The sequence below is a fragment of the Triticum aestivum genome, unplaced genomic scaffold (genome assembly GCF_018294505.1).
Source record: "Triticum aestivum cultivar Chinese Spring unplaced genomic scaffold, IWGSC CS RefSeq v2.1 scaffold42572-4, whole genome shotgun sequence".
NCBI lineage: Eukaryota > Viridiplantae > Streptophyta > Magnoliopsida > Poales > Poaceae > Triticum > Triticum aestivum.
This window is the reverse complement of record NW_025228664.1, coordinates 1-23,248: the sequence shown is the minus strand read 5'-3', so window position 1 is coordinate 23,248 and position 23,248 is coordinate 1. Positions and strand designations below refer to the sequence as shown.

At 45.7% G+C, this 23,248-nt stretch overlaps 1 pseudogene; it reads right to left on the bottom strand.

Annotated features, from left to right (window-relative positions):
- Window positions 1–16,700: 16,700 nt before the first annotated feature.
- On the bottom strand, window positions 16,701–23,207 carry LOC123174548 (disease resistance protein RGA2-like; annotated as a pseudogene).
- Between the last annotated feature and the right edge of the window lie 41 nt (window positions 23,208–23,248).

The window sequence follows — 23,248 nt, the reverse complement described above, 5'->3', positions numbered from 1 at the left end:
AACCTAAAACCCCGCCGTTCGAGATTAGTCCAATGGGAAAAGTGCTAATAATTCCAAAAATCCAAAAACCTTATTTTAGGCACTTTTCGATTCAAGGCTTTGCTACGACACCGAAACCGGAAAAGTTTACTCGGACGCATTTTAAGCGTTGGCAGACAAAGACCACCTTGTGGCTCACAGCAATGAACGTGTTCTGGGTTGGTGCTGTGTCTCCCAAAGAAACAATTGTTCCTGAACAGGAAAAGGCGTTTAGGGAGGCAACCACCATCTTTGTGGGAGCCATTCTTACTGTGATCGGAGACAAGTTGGTTGATGCATATCTCCATATGCGTGTTGCCAAAAACTTGTGGGATGCGCTCGAAGCTAAGTTCGGCGCAACCGATGCTGGGAGCGAACTGTATGCCATGGAGCAGTTCCATGATTACAAAATTGTTGATAACCATTCTGTATTGGACCAGGCTCTTGAGATACAGTGCATCGCTAAGGAGCTGGAGCTCCTGAAGTGTGAGTTACCGGACAAATTGGTCGCGGGTTGCATTATTGCAAAACTCCCTCATGGATGAACTTTGCTACTTCTCTCAAGTACTTGAGACACGAATTCTCTGTTGAGGATGTCATCGGTCATCTCAGTGTTGAGCAGAACTCGAGAGCAAAGGACTCACACGTGAAAGGGGCAGAGGGTTCTTCTAGCGCCAATGTGGTGCAGAAGAACTTCCACAAGTTTAAGGGAAAGAACTCTGTCTAGCAGAATACTACCTTTAAGAAGAAGGGTAAGAAGAAAGACAAAAAGAGAGATGGCTTCTTTACTTGTGGTTCAGAGGAACAGTGGGCAAATAAGTGCCCAAACAAGTACAAGAAGTCAGGACAGGACTCCAAGTCTGTGAATTACACTCTGAGCAACAATGATGCGTCATCTGGGTATGGTAATCTGTTTACCATACTTTCAGTTTGTCAGTCCACCGATTGGTGGGTTGACACTGGGGCCAATATTCATGTGTGTGCTGATGTGACTTTGTTTTCTTCTTACCAGGTCGCACGAGATTGTTTCGTCCTGATGGGGAATGGCTCGCATACTTCTATTCATGGTGTTGGCACGGTTGATCTGAAGTTTACTTCGGGAAAGATCGTGCAACTGAAGAACGTGCAGCATGTCCCCGCCATCAACAAGAGTCTCGTTAGTGGCTCCCTTCTATATAAAGAAATGTTTGTTAGTATTTGAGTCTAACAAAGTAGTCATATCTCGGTATGGACTATTTGTTGGAAAAGGATATGATTGTGCTGGTTTGTTCCGCCTTTCCCTGGAGGATTTCTGTAATAAAGTCGTGAACCAAATTCATTCTAATGTGAATGAATCTGAGGTTTTGCATTCACGTCTTTGTCACATAAATTTCGGTTGTATGACGCGGCTAGCCAAGATGGATTTAATCCCGAGTTTCACTTTAGCCAAAGGCTCTAAGTGCCATGCGTGTGTGCAAGCTAAGCAACCTCGTAAGCCTCATAAGCTTGCGAAGGAGAGACACCTGGCACCGTTAGAGCTCATACATTTAGATCTCTGTGAGATGAATGGTGTGTTGACTATAGGTGGAAAGAAATACTTCATGAATCTGATTGATGATTCCACTAGATTCTGCTATGTGTATTTGTTAAATACTAAGGATAAGGCTCTACACTACTTTAAAGTCTATAAGGCTGAAGTTCAGAACCAACTTGAGAAGAAAATAAAACGAGTCCGGTCTGATCGTGGTGGAGAGTACTTTTCTAATAAGTTTGATTTATTCTGTGCGGAACATGGTATTATTCATGAGAGGACGCATCCCTACTCACCCCAGTCAAACGGGGTTGCCGAACGAAAAAATCGTACTCTAACTTATTTGGTTAACGCCATGTTAGATACATGGGGTTTATCCAAGGCATGGTGGGGGGAGGCTGTGTTGACATCATGTCATGTACTGAATAAAGTTCCCACAAAGGATAATGAAACTACTCCCTATGAGCAATGGGAAAAGAAAAGAACTACACTTTCTTACTTGCGCACTTGGGGCTGCTTGGCAAAAGTCAATGTGCCGATAACCAAAAAGTGCAAGTTGGGACCAACGACTGTGGATTGCGTTTTTCTTGGCTATGCCAAGCATAATGTTGGCTATAGATTTCTAGTCATGAAATCTGATGTACACGACGTGAAGGTCGGTACGATCATGGAGTCTAGGGATGCTACATTCTTTGAGGATATTTTCCCCATGAGAGATATGCAAAGCACTCCTAGACTAGAATCTAATGAGACTCCTGAACCTGCCATTCCGATGGAATATTATGAACATAAAAGTGATAAGAGTTCCACGGAGGATGATGAGGAAGCTCCTGTTAGGAGCAAGAGACAAAGGACTGCAAAGTCTTTTGGTAATGATTTCCTCGTGTACCTCGTGGATGATGTCACTCTCAGTTCCATTTCAGAAGCCTATGCATCTCCAGATGCTAACTACTGGAAGGATGCGGTCCGTAGCGAGATGGACTCCATCTTGGCTAACGGGACATGGGAGATCACTGATCGTCCTTATGGTTGTAAACCATTGGGATGTAAGTGGGTGTTCAAGAAGAAGTTTAGGCCCGATGGTACTGTTGAGAAGTACAAGGCTAGGCTTGTGGCCAAGGGTTATACCCAGAAAGAAGAAGAGGATTTTCTCGACACTTACTCACCTGTGGCTAGACTGACAACCATTCGAGTGTTACTCGCTTTCGCTGCCTCGCATGGTCTTCTCGTTCACCAGATGGACGTTAAGACGGTTTTCCTTAACAGAGAGCTAGATGAGGAAATTTACATGCGACAGCCAGATGGCTTTGTAGTAAATGGTCAGGAAAGAAAGGTGTGCAAGCTGGTGAAATCCTTGTATGGCCTGAAACAAGCGCCTAAGCAATGGCATGAGAAGTTCAATACTACTCTGACATCTGTTGGCTTTGTTGTTAACGAAGCTGACAAATGTGTATACTATCGCTATGGTGGGGGCGAAGGAGTTATACTCTGTATGTATGTCAATGACATACTGATATTCGGGACCCACCTCAAGGTTATTAAGGAGGTCAAGGCTTTTCTATCTCATAACTTTGAGATGAAAGACCTGGGAGTGGCTGATGTTATCTTGAACATCAAGCTATTAAGAAATTATGAGGGTGGGATTACACTTTTGCAATCCCACTATGTTGAGAAGATCTTGAGCCGTTTTGGATATTCAGGCTGCAAACCTTCTGCAACACCATATGATCCTAGCATGCGGATTCGAATGTTTGAAGGCACGGGTGTAGATATTCTCAAGTGGTTGGTTCACTGATGTACCTAGCATGTGCTACTCGTCCTGACATCTCATTTGCTGTATGCAAACTTAGCCGGTTTGTTTCCAATCCGGGAGATGTGCATTGGCATGCTGTTGAGCGAGTGATGCATTACTTGCAAGGTACTGCGAACTATGGAGTTCACTATTCTGGGTACCCGACGATACTTGAGGGGTATAGTGATTCAAATTGGATATCTGATACTGATGAGATGAAAGCCACAAGTGGACATGTCTTCACACTTGGTGGTGGTGCTGTTTCCTGGAAGTCTTGCAAGCAGATGATATTAACCAGATCGACTATGGAAGCAGAACTCACAACATTAGATACATCATGCGTCGAAGCAGAATGGCTTCGAGAGCTTTGATGGATTTGCTGGTGGTTGACAAACTAGTGCCGGCTGTCCTTATGAACTGCGACAATCAAATGGTGATTACCAAGGTTAAGAGTTCAAAGGACAACATGAAATCCACAAATCACATAAGACGAAGATTGAAATCTGTCAGAAAATCAAGAAACTCCGGAGTAATAGCGTTGGATTATATCCAGACGGCTAAGAATCTGGCAGACCCTTTTACTAAAGGGCTATCACGGATTGTGATAGAAAATGCATCGAGGGAGATAGGTATGAGACCCACGTAAGTTGCCATGGGGGTAACCCAACCTATGTGATCATACATCCCGTGAATTAGGACCTGGGAAAACAATCCAGCGGTCAACTGAGGAGAGTATCCTTAATTAACCCACTCCGTTGGAGATGCAATAATACTCTCAATTTTGTAAGGCAGGCTGACTTTTGTCTTAATGTGTTCCAAAGTTTGTGTAAGCAAGACGCTAACCTGCAGAGCATTCTTTAGAGGAACACACCTATGTGAGCCCGACTGCTGGTCACAGTCTATGAGATTGGGTGATCTCTAGAAAGCTCATGAGAAGGTACAGAGTATGGCTAATAAGCTCCACCCGTGGGGTTTAGCCTTCGGCAGCCATGTATTAGCTGACAATAGGCGAAACTTCTGCACGCCAAATTGACAATTCAAGGCATAGTCCATTGTTCAGTTGTGAAGAAGTCTAATCCTATTGCTCTAGGTGGAAGTTCAACTTAACAGTCTCCACTGAAATTTCTGAGATATCAAACATTGTTTGGAACAGTTGACAAACTTATGTGCCTCGAGATCTGGTGGGGGATTGATGGATTATGGATGGGCTTAGGCCCATACAAGACATTAATCCCTGGTTAATCTTGAGGCCCATGTATGAGATGGCAGGTGGTGGGAAGTTTAGTCCCACCTTGCTAGTTGAGGAGAGTTGAGACCCCTTTATAAGGGCTGCTCTACCACTTGCCATTGGGGCTTGGGAAGAGGAGTGGTACACGCGCGCTCCTCCTCCGCCGCCGCCCGCCGCGCCACGCCTAGCCACGACGCGCGCGCGCTGCGGGTTGTTGGAATGAGCCGAGCTGGAGCTTATTTTTGCCGCTTAGGAACGAAGTTATTAATTAGGGATTAATTAACGAATCGCTAACAGGTGGGCCATTGTCCAAGACGTTGGACTGTGGGCTGACTTGCGTTGCCGGGATTCACCGACTCCCTTGCCGGGGGTGCGACGCTTGCCGGGACGCCCCCTTGCCAAAGAGTGCGTCGACTCGTAGTGGGCCTTCGCCCGGGCCCACGACTTCCTGCCCGACGGCCTATATAAGAAGGCTCTTCCTAGTGGAGTGACCTAGTTCGGTTCACTCACTCCCTCTCGCGGAACCTAGTCGTCATCTACTTTTCCTTGCTCTGTGCTGCTTTCGGCGATCCCATCCCGACGACCGCACGCACGGCTGGTCGGGAGAGCAGGTGCCTCCGGAACCCCACCGTTCGAGATCCTGCCCGGGAGAACGGCAATAAGGTTTTTGGGGAGCGTCTCTGCGCGACTGCTCCTGATCCGTTCCCAGCTTTGTCATCCTCTGCTTCCACTACTTCCCCAGCATCAACACCATGGCCGACAACGCCGCCGTAAAGAAGAAGGCCACGGACGAAGCCGAGGCTGCTGCTGCTGCCGCCGCGTTGGCCTGGCCAACCGGAGGGTATGATCAGTTCATCCGTCACTTACTCGTACTTGTGCTAGCCATATATGTGCTGCTCATAGATGGTTTGCTTCTATGTTCTGTACGTTCTAGTATGCTTAGGAATCAGTATGAGATGCATATCGTATTTGCCATGCTTACTGTTTACTCATGGATTAGTCCAATGGAAAAAGTGCTAATATTTCCAACAATCCAAAAACCTTATTTTAGGCACTTTTCGATTCAAGGCTTTGTTGCGACACTGAAACCGAATAAGTTTACTGGGACGCATTTTAAGCGTTGGCAGACAAGGACCATCTTGCGGCTCACAGCAATGAACGTGTTCTGGGTTGGTGCTGTGTCTCCCACAGAAACGATTGTTCCTGAACAAGAAAAGGTGTTTAGGAAGGCAACCACCAACTTTGTGGGAGCCGTTCTTACTGTGATCGGAGACAAGTTGGTTGACGCATATCTTCATATGCGTGTTGCCAAAAACTTATGGGATGCGCTCGAAGCTAAGTTCGGCGCAACCGATGCTGGGAGCGAACTGTATGCCATGGAGCAGTTCCATGATTACAAAATTGTTGATAACCGTTCTGTATTGGACCAGGCTCATGAGATACAGTGCATCGCTAAGGAGCTGGAGCTCCTGAAGTGTGAGTTACGGTACAAATTTGTCGCGGGTTGCATTATTGCAAAACTCCCTCCTGGATGGATGAACTTTGCTACTTCTCTCAAGCACTTGAGACGTGAATTCTGTATTGAGGATGTCATTGGTCATCTTAGTGTTGAGCAGAACTCGAGAGCAAAGGATTCACACGTGAAAGGGGCAGAGGTTTATTCTAGCGCCAATGTGGCGCAGAAGAACTTCCACAAGTTCAAGGGAAAGAACTCTGTCTAGCAGAATACTACCTTTAAGAAGAAGGGTAAGAAGAAAGACAAAAAGAGAGATGGCTGCTTTACTTGTGGTTCAGAGGAACACTGGGCAAATAAGTGCCCAAACAAGTACAAGAAGTCAGGACAGGACTCCAAGTCTGTCAATGTCACTCTGAGCAACAATGATGCGGCATCTGGGTATGGTAATCTGTTTACCATACTTTCAGTTTGTCAGTCCACCGATTGGTGGGTTGACACTTGGGCCAATATTCATGTGTGTGTTGATGTGTCTTTGTTTTCTTCCTACCAGGTTGCACGAGATTGTTCCGTCCTGATGGGGAATGGCTCGCATGCTTCTGTTCATGGTGTTGGCATGGTTGATCTGAAGTTTACTTCGGGAAAGATCATGCAACTGAAGAACGTGCAGCATGTCCCCGCCATCAAGAAGAATCTTGCTAGTGGCTCCCTTCTATGTAAAGAAGGGTTTAAGTTAGTATTTGAGTCTAACAAAGTAGTCGTATCTCGGTATGGACTATTTGTTGGAAAATGATATGATTGTGGTGGTTTGTGACGCCTTTCCCTGGAGGATTTCTGTAATAAAGTCGTGAACCAAATTAATTCTAATGTGAACGAATCTGAGGTTTGGCATTCACGTCTTTGTCACATAAATTTCGGTTGTATGACGCACCTAGCCAAGATGGATTTAATCCCGAGTTTCACTTTAGCCAAAGGCTCTAAGTGCCAAGCGTGTGTGCAAGCTAAGCAACCTCGTAAGCCTCATAAGCTTGTGAAGGAGAGACACCTGGCACCGTTAGAGCTCATACATTCAGATCTCCGTGAGATGAATGGTGTGTTGACTAAAGGTGGAAAGAAATACTTCATGACGTTGATTGATGATTCCACTAGATTCTGCTATGTGTATTTGTTAAATAGTAAGGATGAGGCTCTACACTAGTTTAAAGACTATAAGGCTGAAGTTGAGAACCAACTTGAGAAGAAAATAAAACGAGTCCGGTCTGATTGTGGTGGAGAATGAGTTTGATTTATTCTGTGCGAAACGTGGTATTATTCATGAGAGGACGCCTCCCTACTCACATCAGTCAAACGGGATTGCCAAACGGAAAAACCGTACTCTAACTGATTTGGTTAACGTCATGTTAGATACATTAGGTTTATCCAAGGCATGGTGGGGGGAGGCTGTATTGACATCATGTCATGTCCTGAATAAAGTTCCCACAAAGGATAATGACACTACTCCCTATGAGCAATGGGAAAACAAAAGAACTACACTTTCTTACTTGCGCCCTTGGGGCTGCTTGGCTAAAGTCAATGTGTCGATAACCAAAAAGCGCAAGTTGGGACCAAAGATTGTGGATTGCGTTTTTCTTGGCCATGCCAAGCATAGCGTTTGCTATAGATTTCTAGTGGTGAAATCTGATGCACACGACGTGAAGTTCGGTACGATCATGGAGTCTAGGGATGCTACATTCTTTGAGGATATTTTCCCCATGAGAGATATGCAAAGCACTTCTAGACTGGAATCTAATGAGACTCCTGAACCTGCCATTCCGATTGAATATTATGAACATAGAAGTGATGAGAGTTCCACGGAGGATGACGAGGATGCTCCTGTTAGGAGCAAGAGACAAAGGATTACAAAGTCTTTTGGTGATGATTTCCTCATGTACCTCGTGGATGATGACACTCCCAGTTCCATTTCAGAAGCCTATGCATCTCCGGATGTTGACTACTGGAAGGATGCGGTCCGTAGCGAGATGGACTCCATCTTGGCTAACGGGACATGGGAGATCACTGATCGTCCTTATGGTTGTAAACCATTGGGATGTAAGTGGGTGTTCAAGAAGAAGATTAGGCCCAATGGTACTGTTGAGAAGTACAAGGCTAGGCTTGTGGCCAAGGGTTATACCCGGAAAGAAGAAGAGGATTTCTTCGACACTTACTCACCTGTGGCTAGACTGACAACCATTCGAGTGTTACTCGCTTTGGCTTCCTCGCATGGTCTTCTCGTTCACCAGATGGACGTTAAGACGGCTTTCCTTAACGGAGAGCTAGATGAGGAAATTTACATGCGACAACCAGATGGATTTGTAGTAAATGGTCAAGAAAGAAAGGTGTGCAAGCTGGTGAAATCCTTGTATGGCCTGAAACAAGCGCTTAAGCAATGGCATGAGAAGTTCAATACTACTCTGACATCTGTTGGCTTTGTTGTTAATGAAGCTGACAAATGTGTATACTATCGCTATGGTGGGGGTGAAGGAGTTATACTATGTCTGTATGTCGATGACATACTGATATTTGGGACCAACCTCAAGGTCATTGAGGAGGTCAAGGCTTTTCTATCTCATAACTTTGAGATGAAAGACCTGGGAGTGGCTGATGTTATCTTGAACATCAAGCTACTAATAAATTCTGAGGGTGGGATTACACTTTTGTAATCCCACTACGTTGAGAAGATCTTGAGCCGTTTTGGATATCCGGGCTGCAGACCTTCTGCAACACCATATGATCCTAGTGTGCGGATTCGAAAGTTTGAAGGCACGACTGTAGATCAATTGAGATATTCTCAAGTGGTTGGTTCACTGATGTACCTAGCATGTGCTACTCGTCCTGACATCTCATTTGCTGTGTGCAAACTGAGCCGGTTTGTTTCCAATCCGGGATATGTGCATTGGCATGTTGTTGAGCGAGTGATGCGTTACTTGCAAGGTACTGCGAACTATGGAATTCACTATTCTGGGTACTCGACGGTACTTGAGGGGTATAGTGATTCAAATTGGATATCTGATGCTGATGAGATGAAAGGCACAAGTGGACATGTCTTCACACTTGGTGGTGGTGCTGTTTCCTGGAAGTCTTGCAAGCAGACGATCTTAACCAGATCGGCTATGGAAGCAGAACTCACAGCATTAGATACATCATGGGTCGAAGCAGAATGGCTTTGAGAGCTTTGATGGATTTGCTGGTGGTTGACAAACCACTGCCGGTTGTCCTTATGAACTGCGACAATCAAACGGTGATTGCCAAGGCTAAGAGTTCAAAGGACAACATGAAATCCACAAAGCACATAAGACGAAGATTGAAATTTGTCAGAAAATCAAGAAACTCGGAGTAATAGCGTTGGATTATATCCATACAGCTAAGAATCTGGCAGACCCTTTTACGAAAGGGCTATCACGGATTGTGATAGAAAATGCATTGAGGGAGATAGGTATGAGACCCATGTAAGTCGCCATGGGGGTAACCCAACCTATGTGATCGGACATCCCGTGAATTAGGACCTGGGAAAACAATCCAGCGGTCAACTGAGGAGAGTATCCTTAATTAACCCACTCCGCTGGAGATGCAATAATACTCTCAATTCTGTAAGGCAGACTGACTTTTGTCTTAATGTGTTCCAAAGTTATGCTAACATGCAGAGCATTCTTTAGAGGAACACACCTATGTGAGCCCGACTGCTAGTCACAGTCTATGAGATTGGGTGATCTCTAGAAAGCTCATAGAAGGTACGGAGTATGACTAATAAGCTCCACCCATGGGGTGTAGCCTTCGGCAGCCACGTATCAGCTGACAATAGGCGAAACTTCTGCACGCCAAACTGACAATTCAAGGCATAGTCCATTGTTCAGTTGTGAAGAAGTCTAATCCTATTGCTCTAGGTGGAAGTTCAACTTAACAGTCTCCACTGAAATTTCTGAGATATCAAACATTGTTTGGAACAGTTGACAAACTTATGTGCCTCGAGATCTGGTGGGGGATTGATGGATTATGGATGGGCTTAGGCCCATACAAGACATTAATCCCTGGTTAATCTTGAGGCCCATGTATGAGATGGCAGGTGGTGGGAAGTTTGGTCCCACCTTGCTAGTTGAGGAGAGTTGAGACCCCTTTATAAGGGCTGCTCTACCACTTGCCATTGGGGCTTGGGAAGAGGAGTGGTACACGCGCGCTCCTCCTCCTCCGCCGCTCGCCGCGCCACGCCTATCCACGACGCGCGCGCGCGCCGCGGGTTGCGGGAATGAGCCAAGCCGGAGCTTATTTTTGTCGCTCAGGAACGAATTAATTAATCAGGGATTAATTAACGAATCGCTAACAGGTGGGCCATTGTCCGAGACGTTGGACTGTGGGCTGACTTGCGTTGCCGGGATTCACCGACTCCCTTGCCGGGAGTGCGACGCTTGCCGGGACGCCCCCTTGCCGGAGAGTGCGTCGACTCGTCGTGGGCCTTCGCCCGGGCCCACGACTTCCTGCCCGACGGCCTATATAAGAAGGCTCTGCCTAGTGGAGTGACCTAGTTCGGTTCACTCACTCCCTCTCGCGTAACCTAGCCGTCATCTACTTTTCCTTGCTCTGTGCTGCTTTCGGCGATCCCATCCCGACGACCGCATGCACGGCTGGTCGGGAGAGCAGGTGCCTCCGGAACCCCGCCGTTCGAGATCCTACACGGGAGAACGGCATAAGGTTTTTGGGGAGCGTCTCTGCGCGACTGCTCCCGATCCGTTCCCAGCTTTGTCATCCTCTGCTTCCACTACTTCCCCTGCATCAACACCATGGCCGACGCTGCCGCCGTAAATAAGAAGGCCACGGACGAAGCCGAGGCGGCTGCTGCTGCCGCCGCGTTGGCCTGGCCAACCGGAGGGTATGATCAGTTCATCCGTCACTTACTCGTACTTGTGCTAGCCATATATGTGCTGCTCATATATGGTTTGCTTCTATGTTCTGTATGTTCTAGTATGCTTAGGAAACAGTATGAGATGGATACCGTATTTTCCATGCTTACTGTTTACTCATGGATTAGTCCAATGGAAAAAGTGCTAATATTTCCAACAATCCAAAAACCTTATTTTAGGCACTTTTTGATTCAAGGCTTTGTTGCGACACTGAAACCGGAAAAGTTTACTGGGACACATTTTAAGCGTTGGCAGACAAGGACCACCTTGCGGCTCACAGCAATGAACGTGTTCTGGGTTGGTGCTGTGTCTCCCACAGAAACGATTGTTTCTGAACAAGAAAAGGCGTTTAGGAAGGCAAGCACCATCTTTTTGGGAGCCATTCTTACTGTGATCGGAGACAAGTTGGTTGACGCATATCTTCATATGTGTGTTGCTAAAAACTTATGGGATGCGCTCGAAGCTAAGTTCGGCGCAACCGATGCTGGGAGCGAACTGTATGCCATGGAGCAGTTCCATGATTACAAAATGGTTGATAACCGTTCTGTATTGGACCAGGCTCATGAGGTACAGAGCATCGCTAAGGAGCTGGAGCTCCTAAAGTGTGAGTTACGGTACAAATTTGTCGCGGGTTGCATTATTGCAAAACTCCCTCCTGGATGGATGAACTTTGCTACTTCTCTAGCACTTGAGACGTGAATTCTATATTGAGGATGTCATCGGTCATCTCAGTGTTGAGCAGAACTCGAGAGCAAAGGATTCACACGTGAAAGGGGCAGAGGGTTATTCTAGCGCCAATGTGGTCCAGAAGAACTTCCACAAGTTCAAGGGAAAGAACTCTGTCTAGCAGAATACTACCTTTAAGAAGAAGGGTAAGAAGAAAGACAAAAAGAGAGATGGCTGCTTTACTTGTGGTTCAGAGGAACACTGGGCAAATAAGTGCCCAAACAAGTACAAGAAGTCAGGACAGGACTCCAAGTCTCTCAATGTCACTCTGAGCAACAATGATGCGGCATCTGGGTATGATAATCTGTTTACCATACTTTCAGTTTGTCAGTCCACCGATTGGTGGGTTGACACTGGGGCCAATATTCATGTGTGTGTTGATGTGTCTTTGTTTTCTTCCTACCAGGTTGCACGAGATTGTTCTGTCCTGATGGGGAATGGCTCGCATGCTTCTGTTCATGGTGTTGGCATGGTCGATCTGAAGTTTACTTCGGAAAAGATCGTGCAACTGAAGAAAGTGCAGCATGTCCCCGCCATCAAGAAGAATCTCGTTAGTGGCTCCCTTCTATGTAAAGAAGGGTTTAAGTTAGTATTTGAGTCTAACAAAATAGTCGTATCTCTGTATGGACTATTTGTTGGAAAATGATATGACTGTGGTGGTTTGTTCCGCCTTTCCCTGGAGGATTTTTGTAATAAAGTCATGAACCAAATTCATTCTAATGTGAACGAATCCGAGGTTTGTCATTCACGTCTTTGTCACATAAATTTCGGATGTATGACGCGGCTAGCCAAGATGGATTTAATCCCGAGTTTCACTTTAGTCAAAGGCTCTAAGTGCCATGCATGTGTGCAAGCTAAGCAACCTCGTAAGCCTCATAAGCTTGTGAAGGAGAGACACCTGGCACCGTTAGAGCTCATACATTCAGATCCCCGTGAGATGAATGGTGTGTTGACTAAAGGTGGAAAGAAATACTTCATGACTCTGATTGATGATTCCACTAGATTCTGCTATGTGTATTTGTTAAATACTAAGGATGAGGCTCTAAACTAGTTTAAAGACTATAAGGCTGAAGTTGAGAACCAATTTGAGAAGAAAGTAAAACAAGTCCGATCTGATCGTGGTGGAGAATGAGTTTGATTTATTCTGTGCAAAACATGGTATTATTCGTGAGAGGACGCCTCCCTACTCACCCCAGTCAAACGGGATTGCTGAACGAAAAAACCATACTCTAACTGATTTGGTTAACGCCATGTTAGATACATCAGGTTTATCCAAGGCATGATGGGGGGAGGCTGTATTGACATCATGTCATGTCCTGAATAAAGTTCCCACAAAGGATAATGAAACTACTCCCTATGAGCAATGGGAAAAGAAAAGAACTACACTTTCTTACTTGCGCACTTGGGGCTGCTTGGCTAAAGTCAATGTGTCGATAACCAAAAAGCGCAAGTTGGGACCAAAGACTGTGGATTGCGTTTTTCTTGCCAAGCATAGCATTTGCTATAGATTTCTAGTGGTGAAATCTGATGTACACGACGTGTAGGTCGGTACGATCATGGAGTCTAGGGATGCTACATGCTTTGAGGATATTTTCCCCATGAGAGATATGCAAAGCACTTCTAGACTGGAATCTGATGAGACTCCCGAACCTGCCATTCCGATTGAATATTATGAACATAGAAGTGATGAGAGTTCCACGGAGGATGACGAGGAAGCTCCTGTTAGGAGCAAGAGACAGAGGATTGCAAAGTCTTTTGGTGATGATTTCCTCATGTACCTCGTGGATGATGACACTCCCAGTTCCATTTCAAAAGCCTATGCATCTCCGGATGCTGACTACTGGAAGGATGCGGTCTGTAGCGATATGGATTCCATCTTGGCTAACGGGACATGGGAGATCACTGATCGTCCTTATGGTTGTAAACCATTGGGATGTAAGTGGGTGTTCAAGAAGAAGCTTAGTCCCGATGGTACTGTTGAGAAGTACAAGGCTAGGCTTGTGGCCAAGGGTTATACCCAGAAAGAAGAAGAGGATATCTTCGACACTTACTCACCTGTGGCTAGACTGACAACCATTCGAGTGTTACTCTCTTTGGCTACCTCGCATGGTCTTCTCGTTCACCACATGGACGTTAAGACGGCTTTCCTTAACGGAGAGCTAGACGAGGAAATTTACATGCGACAGCCAGATGGCTTTGTAGTAAATGGTCAGGAAAGAAAGGTGTGCAAGCTGGTGAAATCCTTGTATGGCCTGAATCAAGCGCCTAAGCAATGGCATGAGAAGTTCAATACTACTCTGACATCTGTTGGCTTTGTTGTTAACGAAGCTGACAAATGTGTATACTATCGCTATTGTGGGGGCGAAGGAGTTATACTCTGTCTGTATGTCGATGACATACTGATATTTGGGACCCACCTCAAGGTTATTGAGGAGGTCAAGGCTTTTCTATCTCATAACTTTGAGATGAAAACCTGGGAGTGACTGATGTTATCTTGAACATCAAGCTATTAAGAAATTCTGAGGGTGGGATTACACTTTTGCAATCCCATTATGTTGAGAAGATCTTGAGCCGTTTTGGATATTGAGGCTGCAAACCTTCTGCAACACCATATGATCCTAGCGTGCGGATTCAAAAGTTCGAAGGCATGGTTGTAGATCAATTGAGATATTCTCAAGTGGTTGGTTCACTGATGTACCTAGCATGTGCTACTCGTCCTGACATCTCATTTGCTGTGTGCAAACTTAGCCGGTTTGTTTCCAATCCGGGAGATGTGCATTGGCATGCTGTTGAGCTAGTGATGCGTTACTTGCAAGGTACTGCGAACTATGGAGTTCACTATTCTGGGTACCCGACGGTACTTGAGGGGTATAGTGATTCGAATTGGATATCTGATGCTGATGAGATGAAAGCCACAAGTGGACATGTCTTCACACTTGGTGGTGGTGGTGTTTCCTGGAAGTCTTGCAAGCAGACGATCTTAACGAGATCGACTATGGAAGCAGAAATCACAGCATTGGATACATCATGCGTCGAAGCAGAATGGCTTCAAGAGCTTTTGATGGATTTGCTGGTGGTTGACAAACCAGTGTCTGCTGTCCTTATGAACCGCGACAATCAAACGGTGATTGCCAAGGCTAAGAGTTCAAAGGACAACATGAAATCCACAAAGCACATAAGAGGAAGATTGAAATTTGTGAGAAAATCAAGAAACTCCGGAGTAATAGCGTTGGATTATATCCAGACGGCTAAGAATCTGGCAGACCCTTTTACGAAAGGGCTATCACGGATTGTGATAGAAAATGCATCGAGAGAGATGGGTATGATACCCACGTAATTTGCCATGGGGGTAACCCAATCTATGTGATCGGACATCCCGTGAATTAGGACCTGGGAAAACAATCCAGCGGTCCACTGAGGAGAGTATCCTTAATTAACCCACTCCATTGGAGATGCAATAATACTCTCAATTCTGTAAGGCAGGCTGACTTTTGTCTTAATGTGTTCCAAAGCTTGTGTAAGCAAGATGCTAACCTACAGAGCATTCTTTGGAGGAGCACACCTATGTGAGCCCGACTGCTGGTCACAGTCTATGAGATTGGGTGATCTCTAGAAAGCTCATGATAAGGTATGGAGCATGGCTAATAAGCTCCACCCGTGGGGTTTAGCCTTTGGCAGCCACGTATCAGCTGACAATAGGCGAAACTTTTGCACGCCAAACTGACAATTCAAGGCATAGTCCATTGTTCAGTTGTGAAGAGGTCTAATCCTATTGCTCTAGGTGGAAGTTCAACTTAACAGTCTCCACCGAAATTTCTGATATATCAAACATTGTTTGGAACAGTTGACAAACTTATGTGCCTCGAGATCTGGTGGGGGATTGATGGATTATGGATGGGCTTAGGCCCATATAAGACATTAATCCCTGGTTAATCTTGAGGCCCATGTATGAGATGGCAGGCGGTGGGAAGTTTAGTCCCACCTTGCTAGTTGAGGAGAGTTGAGACCCCTTTATAAGGGTTGCTCTACCACTTGCCATTGGGAGCTTGGGAAGAGGAGTGATACACGCGCGCTCCTCCTCCTCCGCCGCCCGCCACGACGAGCGCGCGCGCCGCGGGTTGCGGGAGTGAGCCGAGCCGGAGCTTATTTTTGCCGCTCAGGAACGAATTAATTAATCAGGGATTAATTAACGAGTCGCTAACAGGTGGGCCACTGTCCGAGAGTTGGACTGTGGGCTGACTTGCGTTGCCGGGAGTGCGTCGACTCGGTCGTGGGCCTCCGCCCAGGCCCACGACTTCCTGCCCGACGGCCTATATAAGAAGGCTCTGCCCAGTGGAGTGACATCGTTCGGTTCACTCACTCCCTCTCGCGTAACCTAGCCGTCATCTACTGTTCCTTGCTCTGTGCTGCTTCCGGCAATCCCATCCCGACGACCGCATGCACGGCTGGTCGGGAGAGCGGGTGCCTCCGGAACCCCGTCGTTCGAGATCCTGCCCGGGAGAACGGCAATAAGGTTTTTGGGGAGCGTCTCGGCGCGACTGCTCCCGATCCGTTCCCAACTCCGTCATCCTCTGCTTCCACTACTTCCCCTGCATCAACACCATGGCCGACGATGCCGCCGCCAAGAAGAAGGCCACAGACGAACCCGAGGCTGCTGCTGCTGCCGCCGCGTTGGCCTGGCCAACCGGAGGGTATGATCAGTTCATCCCTCACTTACTCGTACTTGTTCTAGCCGTATATGTGCTGCTCATAGATGGTTTGGTTCTATGTTCTGTACGTGCCAGTATGCTTAAGAATCGGTATGAGATGCATACCGTATTTGACATGCTTACTGTTTACTCGTGGATTAGTCCAATGGAAAAAGTGCTAATATTTCCAACACTAAGAACATCCTTCTTATCAATCTACCCCAATGTATGCAGCCGAATAAGATGTAACCCACATTAGATGTTCCACTGGAACATCATGCCGATTTGGTTGCGGTAACGTGGACGGAGATAACGACACAGGCACACCGGATTATGCGGAATGAAAGCAGGGTGTCACAAACACTAATCTGAGGACTGCCCTGCTTTTCAGCTGTTCTTTCAAACCTTGTCAGGTCATGTTGGCTTAACTAGGTTTCATTATTTCTCCTATCCAATAAAACCAGAAAGAATACATTGCACTGAACATGGGATTGTCAGTGTAAGGGTTCAGACTATTACCAACAGGCATAGTCAGGAAAACCATACAGCTGGCTCTCTACGACTACAGAACAAATGACCAAAGGAGAAGAGCTCTTTCCGAGAGACTGGATCACATTTTCTTTGTCAAGGAAAGCAGATAACATGCAATTATCCCCACACTTTGATTTCTTATACGTCTGCTTGGAATACGCTAGAGATTTTTCTATTTCAGGGCATGTAGATTTACATACCAGGAGTAGCTTGGAACCACGTTGTAGTAATTACTACGGAGTTTTGAATAAGATGGACGTGGGCTCAACCAACTCGATCGAGCAGCCTAAATCCTGATTCACGCCTCCGCTTTCTTTTTTCCAGCATCACTTTCTTATTTTCTTTCGCAGCAAGGGCCACCGTAGTTGGGAACATCGGCAGCTGGCGGGAGTGGCAGCCCTCTTCGGGGAGAAAATCGTACTCTGCCAAATCTAAAATATAGGAAGTCAATATTATAATTTGGGCAAAAATGAAGAATCACGAGGCAAAGGGGCATGTAGCATCCAGACGTTTCTTTCCTTAGAAAAATATCATCAATGAAGTGAACAATAAAAAAAATGATGTGGTACTGCCGATGATGGAATACATTCTTTCTTAGTGCAAAGTTAATAGGAATACGTACATAACAAATATATGTATATATAGATGGGAGGGCACATACCTTTTTTTCTATGTGAGCAAGCTTCGGCTTGTTCTCCTCTGCTTCACACCACTGCTCTAAGTTAGGGCAGCCGTGAATTTCTAATTCTTGGAGGTTTGTGAGCTGCTGTATGCTGTTCGGCAGAGTCGTGATAGCAGAACATTTCCAAATTATAAGTTTCTTGAGAGAGGTAAGTTCTCCTAACCACAGCGGCAGCTGTCTCAAGCTACAACAGATATTTAGTTTTAATGATTGCAGCTGTTTGAGTTGCCTCATGTTACCGGGCAATTCCTCTAGCATCATGCATCGGTTTATCGTCAGTTGCTGAACAGAGGCCAACTCTCCTACCCATTCCGACAGTTTTGATTGGGCAAAGCTGTCCAGTTTGAGTGATTTCAGGGACTGGAGGGCCCAGGTGATCTCTGGCGAGCTTGTCAAATCCCAGCAATTATAGGTGTGCAAAGCAATGAGGGCAGGTATATGGTGAGGCAATCTCCACTGGTGCAGAGGCACCTTGCTTCTTCCAACTATCAGAGTAGTAGATACTCCTGAAAAAGATGAGGAAGCATCATTGTGTGACACGCTCTCTGCCCATGATATGAGCACATTATCACTTCCCCGTATACTCCAAGATGCAGCTCTAGGAAGGTGTGGTGTTATCCTCAACTTGGGGCAAAAATGTATGTTCACTTGCTCAAGCTTACACAACATAAGCTCATTCACACCATCCTCACCGCTGCAGTATGTTGTGTTCCATTCTTCCAGGCATTCCATTTCTTCCAGAGTAAGCACCCGGAGGTTTGGTGGTAGTTGGGCGAGAGGTGGAAGGCTTTTGCAGTTGGGCAAACCATACATCTCCATTCGGTCAAGATTAGGGGGATAATTGCCAATACTCATTACCCAGTCTGGAAAGCTGGCACTAATATAACCATATATCTCAAACTTTTGCAAAGTGGTTGGTGGCACTAGCTCCCTCAGCAACTCCATGTCATCCACAGATCTCTCAGCTTGTGGGTTCCACATTAATGACATTTCTTCAATCCTATGTTTTTCAATCAGTCTTACACTCCGTGCCTCTTCTGGGGACTTCACATTTTCAAGTTTCTTGATGTTCAGCTTGTGAGGATTTACATGCTCAAGAAAGCCAAGGTTGCTGTAACATTTACCATCATCAGTAGTTATAGAAAATAGTGGCAACAAGCCAAAAAGGATTTGACGGTCCATTTTAGCCACACATTCTGGAAGCCTGGCAACTTGGCGGCACCCGTGAAGTACCAGCTTCCGGAGGCAGCTAGCATTTTCTGGTATACTAATAAGAGGATGGCCATTAAAAGACAGGTCCAGGTGCTCCATATTGGGAAGCCTACAGATACTGTCAATGAAACTCTCGGTTTGATCTGTTGATGAGCTGTCAAATATATGATGCATGCACCCAGATAGCCTCAGATAGCGGAGTTCAGTAAGATTGATGATGACGTCTGGCCGCCCTCTGAGAGTTCTGCATGCTGTTAATTCTAATTGTTGGAGTTTGGTAAGGTCAGCCAAAGCATTGGGCAGTCCTAAAACGTTATCACTGTTTGATAAGTTCAGATATACCAACTCTTTGAGATCCGCAAACGAATCTGGGAGTTCTTTCAGATTTGGACAACCTGATAAGTTAAGATACATCAGACCTTCCATTTCACCAATTGAATCTGGCAATGCTGACAATTCCTCACAATGACGAAGGTTGAGATAATTCAATTTCTGAAGCATACCGATACACCCGAAATCCACTGGACCATGGATATTTGGAGCATTAAGATACCTCAACTGCTTCAATTGACTAATAGAAACGAACAACCTATTTGAATTGACTGTTGCATGCAAGACACGGATGTACTTTGCTGGTACAATTGCATCACGATGGAACATAGGCGGCCCTCTGTTGCCAGCGCCCACAATATTCAGCGCCCTTAACTTTTCAGGTGAAGTCTTGGATGACTTTAGTGGCTTCGTGCAATCTATGTTCCAAGCATAGCGGCAGTTGGGGCCCGCCAAGTCAAATTCGTCAGCCATGACTGACCTTGCGAGGTCATGCACCAGGTCATGCATTGTAAACAGTGTGACAATCTTGTTTGTGTCGTACCATTCAACAACAGCCTGCACGATAATATACAATGGTATAAGACTTACACTTAAAATTTTACTACTGATGCAAGAATAGGTTATGCACAATTGGCAGTTGGAACGAATAATTAGAGGATAATTAGCTTTTTCCATCTAACCTATTGCTTACTTTGTACTGACTTAATCATCAATACAAAATTATTCTAATCTAATGCAATTGTCATCTAGCGTCATTCGTATTATAAAACTACATTTAAATGAGAAGTAAAATAAGAACCTGAACTCCAAATTATTACCTGTATCTTGTACAAATTTGACTATATCAATAAAATGTTAATTTTGAGAGCTTTCTACCACAAACCATCAAAATTATTTACATTTATACTAACATACTCCAAGCATTCTTTTACGAATTTGAGGCACTATACCAACCACTATATTGATACAGATCACCAAAATTAATTAAACCATCAGATCTTTAAGTTAATCATTAAGATTTAATATCATGGGTAACCTGCTCTAATACAACTCCTATGGGCCCACCAGATTTCTCATCCAAAAAAAGACACGCTCTCACACAAACAAAAATAATAATAATAACCCCTTACCTTGGCCTGACTAACAAAGGAAAACTCACTCCACCAAATTTTGAAATAAATTGTCACAAAAGGGCACCTTTAACAATTTTAAAATAACAGGAAAAATATTAACATAATCACATGGTCAAACAAATAAAAGGTGCCCTTTTAGTACACAAGCACCTCTCCTACTCGTACCAGCAGCAGGAGGAGCACCTAGAGGGATGTGACGGGGCTATGCTGGACATTGCCGCTTGCTTCTCGGGATGGGCACCGACAGCATGAGCAACACCCGTGGCGCCGCCAATACCATCTCACCGCTGCCAGTGGAACGTACCTAACCTATCAGATTTCTCTCTAACGGCTAGTTGGCGGTGAGGACGAGAAGGTCTAGTCTTCCTTGACTCTGCTCACAATGCGTCACGCGAAGGTGACAGCTGGTCGTGAATTCCGTGCCCATTGCCCATCATTACCACTACTTATCTATAGTTGGTGCACATGGACATCTAACCCTCCATCTTTCCACTCAGCATCTGTGGTCCTAACTTATTTCCCAATGAAGAAATCCACATCATATCCGAATCACGCAATACATAAAATAAAATAATATCGCAATTAACCGTGAAGGTATGGATTAATCGGCTCACCTTTGAATGTTGAAGAAATGACATCTCCAGAAGCTGCACAATGTAACTCTCACCGAGTTGCCAATAAGAGAATATACTAGATGGCTCCATGAATCCAAGAGCAATCCATTGATGAATTAACTCATCTTTAATCATTTTGTGGCCCTTTGGAAAGATTGCACAATAAGCAAAGCACAACTTTAAGTATGGAGGCATCAAGTTGTAGCTTAACAACAAGGATCCAAGCACTTCATGACTAGATGATGCATCTGTAGAAGTAGATAGATTCCAGATATGATTGGTTCTGACCGAATTCCATTCTCCATACGACTTGGACCTCAAAATGTGTCCAAGTGATTGAGCAGCCAAAGCTACGCCTTTGCACTTTTTTGCAATATCCCTTCCAATCGGTTCCAACCGCTCTTTGTCGTCCCTTGTTTCAAATTTACTTTTTTGGCTCATTATTTGCCAGCACATCTCATCTGACAATTGAGGTAAGTTGTAAGGCCGCACAATGGAGATTTCATTTGCAATCCCTTCATCACGTGTGGTAACTACAACCATCACCTTGCACCCCTTACTCTGCTTCAGCATAGACTTTAATTCTTCTAGTTGAGAAGGACGCTTCTCCCACAGGTCATCCAGAATGATCAAAGCATTCTTCTTCCAAGTAGCTCTTGAAGGTGAATGTTAATACTGTGCAGATCAAGTATCTGCTGGCTTTGTTGTCTTGATAGTTGTGATATTATAGTGTTGCCAATTTTTTTCAAGTCAAATATCTGGGAAACATAGACCCATACCCGAGAGTGTTTTTCAAACTCAGGATGATTGTAAACCAATCTTGCCAAGGTGGACTTTCCAATGCCTCCCAAGCCCCATATGGGAACAAAGGTGGTATGTTCAGTTGTGCTCCCAGATAATGGAGCCAAGATTTCCAGTTTTTCCTCTGCCCTCCCGATGATTTCTGCTTCCACCATAGTCCCTGCATTTTCCCGGATATCAGGAAGTTGCGGCTCATTGCTGCGAGTTTCTGGCAGGAGATGATAGTTCTGATGGTCCTCTGTTATCTTCTGTAGACGCTTTTGCATCTTTTTCATCTTGTCCGGCATACTGATCTTCTTCCTCATAGCTCCGACCTGCAAGAGGAATGACTTGATCCGTCAGTAACATTGTAGACATGAAAAGGACATACAGGCAGTGGCAATCTTATGAGATGCTGTTGCACTTTAAATCAAGAAAAGGGCACATGGCACTGGTCTGGACTTCCATCACATTTAATAAATTCAGATTCACATTTAGATAATTTACTTCACTATATACAAATTCAGATTTTTAGGATGATGAATTTATTTACATAATTTACTTGACTACAAATAGAAATCAACATCTAGTTCATCATCTAGATATGATCAGATCCATCAGTCATATCCTAGGGAAGAAAAAAGCAAGAACGTTCAGATCCAGATTGATGGCAACCAAATGAACATACCAGGGACTGGGTGTCAGATTCGAAGTCAGTCGAGCATGTCGGAGATGTCATACATGGCGGCCTTGAGCCGGTTCACCCATAGGAGCGCCGAGCTGTCGGTGATGGACCGCCTCTCGGCATCGCTGAGCGCGGCCTCCACGGACTCCAGCGTCATCTTCATCTTCTCCAGGTCCCTCTTGAGGTTCCTGTGCAGCTTGATCTTGCCGCCGATGGCGGAGCCGATCTGCTTGATCACCACCTTGATGACGCCTGAGGCGACCATGCCCCCGACGACGGCTGCCGCTGCCGCCATTGCTGGCCCGGGCGGATCTCACGGGGACACCGATAACACTGACGCGGTTCTCAGAGCCTATTGGAGAGGAAGTAGTCAGTGAAGCAGAGGCCGCCGGAGAGAAACGGGGAGGGGGATAACGAGACTGACCTGTATCAACGCCGTCTGTAAGGGACGCCGTTGCCGCCGGTGACCGGGAAGCAAGGAGGAAGACGCTTGCCAGGAAGAAGAGATAGGCACAATGAAGAAGGGGTGCAGATTCTTCTTTTTGTTCTCTGATTCGAGTGGTAGCAGACTCGCGGCCTAATAAGTGCCGACGGCTACGGCGACGGCGACGGCGACGAGGTGTGGACTGGATGTGGTCGAGTGTGCGCGCCAGAGGGGAAGAAAGATTCGCCGGAGTTGTCTCTTTCTTTGACCGGGGACGGGGAGCACCCAAGTGACTCTCTTCCCCGCGTGAACGCGGATCTGCGGCCGGGTTGGGAATCTTCCCCGCGTGAACGCGGACATAGCTTTGGAGATGGAGACGGAGGAAGCATCCTCGCCGGGAGGAGGGCTGCTGGCCGATGTGCTGCAGCGGCGACGGAGATCTGTCACCTCTGTAGCGGAGGCAGAACCAAAGTCAAGTTTTTGTTTTTTTATGAGGGAGACGACTAGT